The 6,849-nt window shown below is 48.6% G+C and overlaps 1 long non-coding RNA gene across 2 annotated transcripts; it reads left to right on the forward strand.

Moving 5' to 3' along the window:
- Positions 1-1,715: 1,715 nt before the first annotated feature.
- LOC111837302 (uncharacterized) lies at positions 1,716-5,322 on the forward strand. 2 transcript variants are annotated; one of them, XR_002836633.1, is made up of 3 exons: positions 1,716-1,815; positions 2,971-3,071; positions 4,818-5,322. It is a non-coding gene; the product is annotated as an uncharacterized lncRNA (long non-coding RNA). The 2 variants fall into 2 exon arrangements; XR_002836632.1 differs by lacking the exon at positions 1,716-1,815 and adding an exon at positions 1,849-1,871.
- The last annotated feature ends 1,527 nt before the right edge of the window (positions 5,323-6,849 follow it).

Here is a 6,849-nt window from a genome sequence, read left to right on the forward strand (position 1 = left end):
TGCAGCGAGAGGCCATTCATCACGCTCCGGCGTCGTTAGGGCCGCGGCGGAGGCCGGGCCGCTGCCAGCTGCTGTCGCCGTAAGCGTTCGCCGCGATGCCTGCCCACTCCTTTCTGGATCATTCCCTCCCTTCGGCGCCTTCTCCAGTGTCTGCTCACGCCTGCTGGCTCCAAAACACCTGCCGTCCGCTGACGGCCGTCTTTAAGTCGATCCGTGGCTCCTTCACAGCCTCATTAAGAATGCGACATGGACGACTCCACACCCCCCCCCCCCCCAGTCACTCTGTGGGGGTGGGGGCACTGGTAAAGTTTTAACTCACCATACAGTGTCTGGAACATTCTGGTACCTTTTAGGAATATGCACAGTGTTTTAACATACACATCCCACTGCTCCCAGTACCACACGGTAGTGTATTCTGGTGAGGATGGGAATCGTAAATTCAGCTTATCTTGGACTTCCTGTCTGCCTCCTATTCCAAGCTATCACTTTTCATTTTGGACAACATCAAGTATCCCAGTAGTCCGGATCCAGTGTGAGTGACATATATCATTATGGGGTCCCGTGGCAGCCGTAAGCTGGACCGCATTTCCTCGAACCCGACAGACGCTGGGGGATGCGGGGTCCAGCCTCGGCGGTCCCTTCACACCCCCGGCACATGAACGTCTGCAGGAAACTGCTAATGCCATCCGCGTCTTTCTTCCAGGTCCTCAAATCCCATTTCCCTCATTCCGGGGGTTTTATTTGGTGAAATGCGACTGTTTCCCTTGGCGCAGGATCTCCCATCAATCGCCAGTAATTGCAGCGAAGCCTCCTTGCCGTCCAGGGCACTTCGGAAAAGTTCTGCCATTTTTTTCTCCTGCTCGATGCCTTTTATTACTTTAGGAGATTAAACGGGGCCTCCGTGTCTGGGGGCGGAGTCAGAAAGGAGCCTCCAGTACGCTGCTTGGCGCCGCTCGAACGGGAAAGCGATTTCCACCGTCCCAGCTTGACATGTAGCGCATCAGTTGCAATGCGAAGGCATCCCGCGAGACAAAGTCAGCGTGTGTTGCCGCCGTTTGCTCCTTCCTGAAGACGGCGAATCAAATCCCTACCCTGAGTTGGCCAAGGGACTGTCAATAAATCGGCCTTAATTCGCCCGACCCCAGAAGAGCGCCTGAGCAATTAGGATCCGGGGGATGTCACATACGTGATGACACGTGACTAACGATGCCACGAAGCCTCGTTTGACGGGGCCGTGAGAGGCGGGCGCTTTATAAAATCATACATAACAGCCATTGTATCTGTCAGACATGCTAATGAATATTAGCGACGTCGACGATCCCATTCACTCGCGTTAGACGCCACTGATAATTGCAGCCTTGAGATGATGAGTGGTAGGGAGGACATGTTTGGTGGACCAAGGCCGCAAACTCATTACACACTCAGGGTGATTACGGGCGGTCCGCTGGGAAAATAAGTAATCACGCCTGTAAAATTTTAATTGCCCGGCAATGCGAGCTAAACCATAAAACCTCATGGATCTTAGAGGGAGGTGGGTACGTGGTTCGCTTCTGCAATCTTCACCTCAGCTACGCTAAAAGAAGAACATGCAGTCAGGGGCATTTGAGTGCAATGCGGGATGGGGAGGGGTAAAGCAAGCTTCCTGTCTCATAAAGTATCCCCCCCCCCCCCAGAGGTGACCCCTGCTGTTACATTTTTTTGCTACTGCGTCGTTCCTAACAAATCCATGATAAGGAGAACGTGTGTGCTTAACGTGGCTCGTCAGGGAGGTCCTCCGGTCTTCTAAAGTCTGATGCAGATATTAGCAGAAATACGGTAAGGAACTGCAGACAGTTATAAAGATGGAAGTAGGTATCGTGAATTAGGCGGAGGTACGTTAACATTCACAGAGTTGGGGGGGGGTTCAGAAGTGTAGGGAGAAAATCCTTCCCAACATTTAATACCTTTCTCAGGTCAGCGAGTGGCCCCGACGATTGCGTTAGCGCCTTGTGATATGTCTCTGTCAAGTATAAACCTGTAGTCTATGAGTTGTTTAGACTCCACAAATACTAGACTAGGATCATTCAACCACTGCTTAACCAGCTACGGAACTAGTTGAGTCGTGAAGCTGGACCAATACAGAAACGGCACTGGGAATGAGGTAGATGCGTATAAATGCTCGTCAGCGCTTCATATCTCATTCTCTTTCTCCGCTTTCATCGCGACTCTTTGATTTTTTTTTCCTTCGGAAAACCTCCAGTTTATCCCGGACACATTATTACATCATTAATATTTTCATCTCGCCAGCAATTATTTCAATTTGAGGCGCGGGTAGTAAATGTGCTGAATTGGGCTCCGCGATGAGGAACACGGGCGCACGCTGGGACCTGTCAGGTCGCGGGATCGCGCCGCGTTTGATCCCCCCGCCACGTGGCCGGCCGTGACAGCGCTTCGCGGGGGTCGCATCTCAACATTATCTCTAATAAGGGAGAAATCGCTTCTGAGGAGCGCATAGAGCGCAGGCTACTATTCAGCTCTTAACAAACAAGAGCACGGAAAGACGTCCGATAATAAACATGCGTTACATCTTTTATGCTTTCAAATCAATTATGTCTTTTTCCACTTATTTTTTCCCCCCATACATCTTCTTTCTATATAATTATAGCATAGCCTATAATATATGTAAACCGTGTAGGACTGTCTCATTCTCATTCACAAACCGCCCTTACATTTAAATCCAATTTAATACATTTTAAAATAAATATAGTAAAAAGCCCAAAGAATCCAGTGATCCCGCACCATAACACTTTAATTAGTAACTGTTTACGAACGCCGTTAATTGTGAGTAAGCCAAGTGTTTGTTTAATTAATTACGACCATGGCTACTTTCCAAAATAGCATGTTTTCGCCGCAGAACAAGCATATTCTCTCTAGGGATTGCGGGCTTTCGAGGAAGTGTCACGTTTATATTGGATCTGCCCCCTGGTTTAGACCCGACGGAGACGCGATGAGCGCCTCTGATGAGCCCCGCTGTCAGATCGTCGTGGACGCGCGGCAGCGCCAATGAAAAAGCGCCTCCGCCTTGGATTAAGGTACCTATCTGCGGGCTGCGCTTTTAAGATAACGCCACCTAAGGCGACCTCACTCAGACACACAATTACAGAGAGGCACGCTTCTCCTTTAATTTCATCGGGGGCTTAATTAGTATACAAATAAAGCTCCCGTTATCTGCCTCTCGCCCTAATTGGCCTGTCTTTACTTATGCCTGCTGCGTGAGAGAGCAGGCCTGTAATTAGGTGACCGGATTCACCTCTCTCTCGCTCTGGCAAGGTGTTGCCTTGAAGCCTGCGGGCTGGGGGAGAGACACCCTAGATTATTGCTCTGCAATCCCTCTGGCTGCCTGCGGAGGCTTATCTGTGAAGAGGTGGGCTCTGGGTGCTGGAATTTCCCACTGCCATGCAGGAATCTTCATCGTCTTCCCCCTGCTAAATGTTTATCGATTATCTCAGCTCCGTGCCGACAACTTAATATCAGGTGACATGGCGGAGAGCTCCCCGCGTAATTAGGAGGGGCCCCAGCGGGTACGGGCTGGGCTAGGGGCAATTAGACGCCTAGTTATTAAATTTGATTTATCCGAGTTTTTTCCTGAACCGAGGAATCTGTGCTGCTGCTCTTCTCCCCCCGGCAACCTGGAATGACGGTCCGGCCCATCGCTCGTCACGGCAACTGAACCTTGTATTATCATTTCATGCCCCACCCCCCCACCCATCTTAAAACTGGAGGACCGGACCAGGATTAATTTACGAGTGAAGGAAACAAGACTGATGGCAGACTGACATACATGATGGGGGAGGGGGGTTACATAATTAACTGTGCATGTGTGAAAATAGGACATATATTGACATGTAGAACAGCCTGCATTCCTCCAGAACCTGTCAGGCCAGGTGGATGCGGGTCTTGGGGTTGGACGACACGGGGGCCCTAGGAGGGAGTCCATCCTCCCTGCCACATATTCACCCCCCCCCCAGGTGCAGGACGTAGGACTGGTATCACCTTAGAAACTTGCCATTTTGGGGCGATGAAGAGGTGACCTTTGTGTGTATAAACACATACACACACTCAATTTGGAAACACAAAATGTAAGTAAAACTGATCACCTGTAGCCACAAACACTTCATAATAAACATTATTGTAATGACAGCAGGAACCTTTCTCTAATTTATTAAACAATCACACTTTGATTTTTCACTATCTATTGTACAAGATGCTCAGAAGCATTTATGTATATTCATGGGTTACATCCATTTATGAATATCTGTTTGTCAATAAAGACTTCAAATGACATGTTAATTTGTTCCGTAAAAGGAATTCTGTTGCTGGTCATGGCAGATGCATTCTGGGATATTCATAAATGCATATAAATCTATAAACCAGCTTCTCAGTCAGCCTGCATGAGAAAGGTTGGCAAGTACTAACCTACATAGGCTCTGGATGCGGCTCCTGTCCAGACACTTCCAGATACTCCCTCTGTTATTAACTAGATCAGCAAAATAATAATAATAATAATAATAATAATAATAAAAATGTCTTCCTATTTGGCTGTCATTTGCTGAAATGTATTATTTGTCAGTACTGAAGACAAGGCCTTAGGTTTCTGTTGCCTTTGGTGGGGGCCACTGCAGACGCGACCCAAAGTAACTATATGGGAAATCAGACCCCGCCCATTCTGCTGGGGAGGGGGGTTTACTTGCTTAAAGCCCCGCCCCTTTTCCAGATTGCCATTAAACATACAGTACAGAGACGTCTCTGAAGATTGTCTTTACTATCTGTTTTGGCAGGAGCTTAACAGTGATTCCCCGTAACCACCTGTCAGCCGCTCGTCCCGGCTCCGCCCACCCTGTGGTTCCGGCTCCGCCCTTCCTGTGGTCCTGGCCCCGCCCACCATGTGGTCCGGGCCCCGCCCCATCCTGTGGACCTGGCTCTCAGGCCGCCATTTAGGCTTTGCCAAGGGCCTTTTATTGGCCAAATCCCCACAGACTCTGGTCCCATCAGACTGGGTGCCTGATACGTCGCTTCACTGCAAATAACACCTCGGGGGGTATTTGTGAGTTTTTCCCCGAGATTTAGTTTAATAATTCACATTTATTATGTATATTATGTACAGTAGCAAGTATTATTCTTGCGACTTTTCAAGGTATTGACAGCAGCCATAGACACCCTCTCTGCCTCCACCTCCACAATCCTCGAATGTTTTTATTATTTGTATTATTGTGTGCATTTGAGTGTATTAAAGCTACTGGATGCCTAAATATCCTTCAGGATCAATAAAATCTAATCTATCTATCTATCTATCTAATATTGGTTTGTGGAGATGTCTGGGGTAAACCTGGTGTGAGTCAGTGTCACCTCAATTTTAGCCACCATCTCCTTCTTCTATGCCCCCACTAAAAGCTCCCCGTGAGGGCTGCCGAGGTGGGTCTCCTAAACACCACCTTACCTTGGCACCCGCCCTGGCCTGAGAGAGGTCAGAGCAAACACAGGTGTCCAACAGCAGGCCAACACCCAGCATGCGTGCAGATCCGTGCTCCGGCAGCCGCCCTGTAAACCCTCATTTCTGGAAGCACCATGCAGCCTGTCAGAATAGGAATTTTGGACCAATGTGCAGACGTGAATAATGCATGCGATCTGATGCTAACTGGATCGCTTAGCTACAGAACTCTGCTCGAATAAAAAAACAGCACATCTATGTCCTCCTGTGTACTGGGTCTGAAGCCCAGGAGGTTGTGTTTTCAATCCACTTTGTCAGTCAGTGCGTGGGGGGGGGGGGGGGGGGGGAAAGTGCCCCTTCCCCAGAATGTTCTGCCCTGTATTCCGCGATCGGAGTTAAACCTTATGTCCGTGGCAGCTGACCAACAGTGACTTGGTAGATCGTGCAAAACAAACTTGCCTTATAAAGAATTAGTAACGCTAAAGTCTGAATTCAAATCGACTGAATTCGACGATTACGGTTTTCAAAATGTGACGTCACTCAACACCGTATAACAAGTGCAGCTTATATTCCATGTGCTTTATCTCACCAATTTGTGTATTTTATATTAATTTCGCAGGTAGCCCTTCCCAGTGCAGTGGCCCCAAAACGATACCTATTAGGAAACTCTATATAATTCGACATGGGATTCTGCTCTATTTATAATGCGAATCGTATTCCGAATGGCCCGCATTGCATTTATTTGTATTACTTTGCGATTAACCCATTACAATAAATCGGTTATCCGTGCTTATGCAAACTGAACCTTGAGAATTTTGCGAAATGCCGACGGTCCTACATCAATTCCTCCTTGCAAATCCTTTGATCCTTAAAGCACTTATTAGCTCGACTTTAGCCTGTATAATGACAGCTGTGCGCCGCCGCAGCTGCACTGAGAGTAAAGGCAGAGCAGACGAGCACTGCGCGTAATTCATCTTTAAACCTGTATATTGCAACAAAACCGCCCGGCCTTCAGCTGCGTCCCACTCTTGCTGTTGCGGTTAATTTCACTGATCTATCAAGCGATTCGTGCTTGGCTCTCGCCCTGGTTTAAGGAGATGTAGTTATTTTTGAGAATCGTAAAAGTGGGTGTGCAGCACGAAAAGTACAAGGCAAAAACTCTCAGTAAAAGCAGTAATGTTGTAAAGTGTGCAGTAGGGCTAATGACTGTTCCTTTCGGCTCAGCCTTTGACTGGGGTCATGGAGCCGGGCGATGCAGCGCGTCCGCCGGCGTTCATGCCACTACCACCTCCAGCCAGCGGCATCTGCCCGATCACCACGTCAGCCACTTCTATGGTAAATACCTCCCGTTACCCTTTAGGGAGCGATGCCGGGGCGGTGCG

Source organism: Paramormyrops kingsleyae, chromosome 25, assembly GCF_048594095.1.
Source record: "Paramormyrops kingsleyae isolate MSU_618 chromosome 25, PKINGS_0.4, whole genome shotgun sequence".
In the NCBI taxonomy this organism is placed as follows: Eukaryota; Metazoa; Chordata; class Actinopteri; order Osteoglossiformes; family Mormyridae; genus Paramormyrops; species Paramormyrops kingsleyae.